Source organism: Silene latifolia, chromosome 8 (assembly GCF_048544455.1).
Source record: "Silene latifolia isolate original U9 population chromosome 8, ASM4854445v1, whole genome shotgun sequence".
NCBI lineage: Eukaryota > Viridiplantae > Streptophyta > Magnoliopsida > Caryophyllales > Caryophyllaceae > Silene > Silene latifolia.
The window spans coordinates 39486933-39492347 of record NC_133533.1 but is presented as its reverse complement, the minus strand read 5'-3'; the positions used below and the strand labels follow the sequence as shown (position 1 = coordinate 39492347).

The 5415-nt window shown below is 34.6% G+C and overlaps 1 long non-coding RNA gene across 1 annotated transcript; it reads right to left on the bottom strand.

The window, feature by feature from the left end:
- Positions 1-350: 350 nt before the first annotated feature.
- Positions 351-2070, bottom strand: LOC141594296 (uncharacterized). Its single transcript, XR_012522104.1, has 2 exons — positions 1978-2070; positions 351-554 (listed from the first exon to the last, which is right to left on the bottom strand). It is a non-coding gene; the product is annotated as an uncharacterized LOC141594296 (long non-coding RNA).
- Positions 2071-5415: the final 3345 nt, after the last annotated feature.

The following is a 5415-nucleotide window of genomic DNA, read 5'->3' as shown; positions in this document are numbered from 1 at the left end:
AACGCAACAATTATTAAATGACAATCAACAAACATGTTAGTACCTAACAAAGAGCAAACACAAAGAGACTACAACATAAGATCCTAAATCTACCCATCTTACCAGTCTCTCAAGTTTATTATTTTAAGGTCAAGTTATTTATAGTGGGGTGCACAAACGTGCGTCGGGAGCAAATATGCTCTGATACCAACTGTGACACCCTCACTTATCGCGGAAAAGTAAACACGTAATTCTAGAATAAAACTGCATGGATATGTTTGTAATAGGTTCATTTGGGTAAAAACCTGTAATTTTTAAAACCTGAACCTGTTAAAAAGATATCCAAATTGGAAGGTGTCAAACATACAAGGTCTAACTAGAAGTTTCATAACATAACCATCGCTAAAGTCGCGAATAGCAAATTATACAACTAAATGTAAAGAGGGAGACATATGTCCCTAAAATGTATGTGACATAAAAAGGGTTTAAGGGTCACCATAAAATAAAGCCAATCTAGGTCCCAAGGTTACTTTGCTCGCTAGCTCGTCCATGTACCCCATATATGCATCACCTACCTGTCATTCGCATTTTATACAAATACGAAAGCCACAAAAGTGGGGAGTAACTCCGAGTTCTCCCGACCACGAAATGTCATAATTAATATAACATGTAAACATAAGAATATGAATACGAATCACACACTGCCTTAGCATATAGATGCTAAGGCAATCGTGCTTATCATGTGAACAACAATATAACGCCACATAGTCCTAGCATGTGAATACTAGACCGACTCATACTACACTATCATGTGAATCACATAACATCCGGGAATCCAAACTCTATCAACCATAGCCGGCTTGCATCTCACCTTCTATGATTCATAGAATCATCAAACAAGAAAGGGCAATATATCAAAGACAGGCATAAGTTCTTAGTACGGTCAATAGTCACTTTGTAACTCGAGTCTATACCACGAGGTAGGGAAGGTAATCGAACCGGTATCTTGGCTCAGCGGTTACTATTAAGAAAACATGGCCAAGAGACAACACAACCCTAGCCTAAAATCTGCGCAGACCTAGACATGCGGATACACACCACCGCACCCAAGACTCACAACTTTTTTTAAAACAAAGTGAAGTGAGTACCCTAAGGACACCACCGAAGGGTTGGCTAGTACTTAAGCTGACCCCATACTATCAAAATAAGTACATGAGGTCATGCCCCAACTTGGATAAACATCCCCTAGTCAGGAACACAAAGGCTATCATCAAGTGAACATATACTCGTCGGAGACTATAAAGACCTATCTATGATGAAGGCCGAAATACTCACCTAGGACCTAGTCACAGCTAGTCCCAACTTGAATACTTTAGCCCACACCACACAAGACTCACCACACAAGTCAAGTAAGACACCCACTTAACCTTAAGAGGGCAAAAAGTCCTACTTACCAACATAAATTCTAACATTCTATCATGTGAAAGCTATATAAATGTCTATTTACAAAGATACAATCCCAACAGTTCCTCAATAAGAATTCAATACTAATTTCTAATTCTAACAATAGTAATCATATTAAAGGCTTCAGGGGAAACTAGGGCCATTTCTACAATATAAGATACTATTAAATACAATCAACTATACATGTGAACCTAAGATATAATAAATGGCCTAAAACAAGAAAAAGGCCGATTATCTAATTCATTCAACCGAATTTTTACCCGCAACCCCAGCCCTGCGACAGGTACGGGTTAAATTGCGGCTGACCAATCACTCAATTAATCGACATCGCATCATCAAAGGGACTAAGGCTCGATTTTAGACAATCAACAAAACATTACAATTATCACTATAAAATTCATTTTGCTATTTCCAATTTCTATCATGTGAGAAATGAAAGTAAATCATTATCAATCACTTAAACACTTAACAATCAACAGGCACACATTAACTACTAATGTGACATTTATTCGTCGAGTAACTCGGAATAGTTACCTTACGCTAGCAAAGAGACAAGCAATAAACTTGAGAAAGCTTCTAAAACCCAAAATTACTCTTCCTCTTCAACCACATATGAGCCACCTAAAATAATTATGTGAAAGGACGATATTAACGAATTATCTTTATAAAAAAATATGAGACGTAAATTAATTTAATGAGTGAAAATAAAATAAACTCAGCCAGCTAACGGAAATAATAAGAATTCGATTCGAATCGTAGTTATTAACGATTTTTACGAAACTAACGGATATTAATAAAAATTGCTAATTTAGTGAAATAAGCTCAAAATAGATAATTGGACGGTTTTGTTCCCAAAATCCATCTCGGGTTCACTTAAAACAACTTTCATAAGAACTCGTAAAGAAACGGAAATTATTAAATAAATAAACTCGAACTAACTTCAATAAATTCGAACTAACTTTAAATAAACTTATTAATGATTATTAAAATTAACGTATCAAATTATGATGAAATTAATTAATTAGCTAAGCATATATATATAAATCGTTAAATAATGTAATTAAATTCAAAATAGCAATTAAAAGAATTTTATTCAACTTAATAAAATACGGGGTGTTACAGTCAAAGACTCATCTCGAAAAACAAAAACGTCATATAATAATAATATATTAATATGGAACGGAGTAACTATATTATTATTAACTGAATGTGTCTTTAATACTCCGTATGTTATTTAATTGTTTGATGTGTTTTGTAATTCGGATTGAGATAAAAACCAACCTAAATTAAATATTGAAAAAGTGATATGGTATATAAAAATAAAAAATAAAAAACAAACAAACATATAAATGGAAAATTATAGTAACTGACAAAAACTTGTGTGCTAGTTAAGTGCTCTATAATCATCTTTTTATTTTTTCAACTGGCCCCCACCACTATGGCCACTATTGCTAAAGGAATAGAGTTGTGTTTGATGACGTGGGTGAAGGAGAATGCAAGAAATGTTCTTGCTTTTATAAAGATAAGATGGATACGGTCAGGAACCGTAGCCAAAAGTGACTTATGGCTACGGTTATTAATAGGAACCGTAGCCTACAGTGACTTATGGCTACGGTTATTCAGATTAAACTGTAGCCATAAGTCACCTTAGGCTACGGTTCTCTTTTAACAACCGTAGCCGTATTCTCATTGAAGACATGACATATCCGTCACAAGCTTGTGACGGATACCACTAACCCATTTTGTGCCCACTTTTTCTCTCTCTGCAACACAATTCATGTGGTCCCCTTTCTCCACTAACCCATTTTGTTACCATTTTATCTCACAAAATATCCGCCACAAATGGTAACCCGTCACAAGGGAGACCAATTGTAAAAAAATATATATTTCCATTAATTATTTTGTTGAATGTAATGTTTTTATTAAGATAATAATTAATTACAAGACGAATCTTAAACATAGAATTGTCATTACAAATCAACATTAATCCTCAAAGCTAAACAAAATAAGTATAATACATAGTTACACAGAAAAACAAACTTGTACCAATTTCTAAAATCTTTATTGTTTTTTTTGACAAATGTAAAATCTTTATTGTTAAAATTGCATCCAAGTGCAAGCAACATGCTCCATTAGACAGAGACAGCAGGCAGAGCAAGCGGACGACGTACAATGCGAGAACGACCTATATCGGGAAGAAGCACTAGTCAACAACGACGTGCATAGTAGGTCAGATCGACAAATGCGGTGCATCGCCCTACTAGTTATATTGACCTTTGGTTTGTTTGGAAATATGACAAAATAAAGCAAACTCATACAGCTATCTATTTTTGCTGCCATGTTCCATTTACACCAAAAAAAAAACACACTACATCGATGGTAAGACTGCTCATCATCATCGATACACTACAAGGAGAAAAATTAACATCATATTATGTGATCACCTGCTCATATGTTTCAGAATGCCTGGCATGATGAAATATGGGATTATTTTGAGAAGAACAGTTAAAAGTGGTTGCGAAAATTCCTGCTGCTGTTTCTGGGAATTCCTGCACAGCAAGCAGAGGATACACAGAGTACCCAATGAACAACGTGATATTTAAGCGTCGCCGGAACGAACCAAAAAAAAAACAAATAAGTAAAAAAAATGGAATAGAGGCAGTCTTTCATCAAGGCAAAGCTTTCAGAGAATTTATGCACAATATATGCCTCTCATCAGCTACAACTTTGAATTGGGAGTCTCGACAAGAAAACTTTTAAGTCAAAGTAATGTTACCAGACAAAAACAATTTTGAACTGAAAGTCACGTACAACCAATACATTGTGCTTTAACCTAATGATCTAATTTAAGGATACCATCACAAATTAATGCCGAAATACACGGTCATCGAACCCTATAATTCAAAGTAAATCAATTTGAATAATCACAAATCCTTCTCAGCAAAACATACTTGGTAGATTTATACAAAATTGTTTTTACAAACAAAACAACATTAGTGCAGAATTCTCATTTATTTTTCGAATGTTGAGCATTAGTGCTAGTATCCTATTGCCGCTAATACTACTATTAAGTATTAACTACATGAATTGGAGGCGTGGCACAAATTGATGAAGAAGGTACATGCCTCGATACTAACCTGCTGTTTTTACATCATCTGGCATCGACTCAAGAAGGGCAGAATTCTGCTGTAGGTGGCACATCCTGCAAGAATAGGAAAATAGATTATCAATACAATTAGAAATAGAATGAAAGGAAAAACTGTATATCCTTTAAGTAATAAGGATATAGTAGATAGCTGAGTAGACTTGAAAATTGGCATAGCCTTTTGTGTCAATTTGCTAGTATCTACATTTTTTGTGTACAGTTGGTTGTTCTTCATGATTAATTACTAAATCAGCCCACATGCGAGTAATCCGTAACATATTCAAGTTAATACATGTAGAATACATGTTTCTAGGAGTATACATCCAAGCAAACTAAAAAGCAAGACAAAGCATATTCACCTTTTCGTATCTCTCAGTGGCAAATTTAAAGTATTCTGTTTCTTGGCCAGATCAATAGCACTTTCCAAGTTTCGAGCACCAAATATTTTTTCCACTTACAGCTCCTTGATCTTAAAAAAGAGGAGGAAGATAGCTACTTATAATATTAGTGTAGAATAGATCAGACATTCACACCAATGAAGAGACGAAAAACAAATTGAAAAACAGTAGCAAAGAAGGGTATATAATAGAGGGGAAGTTGAGTATTAAGAAAGTGCGATAAATACCTGTTCTTTTGACTGTTTGATTATATAATTAGCATCTGTATCAATTGAATTCATGTCGTATGCTGGCATAAATTCGCTTATTACTATTCCAATTTCCCTCGCCAAATTAACTGGTAGTAAACAAAAGATGTAAAAAAGTGAAATCATAATCCATTTGAATGGGAATCTTCTCCATAATTGCAGACAGTTGGCTATCCCTGTG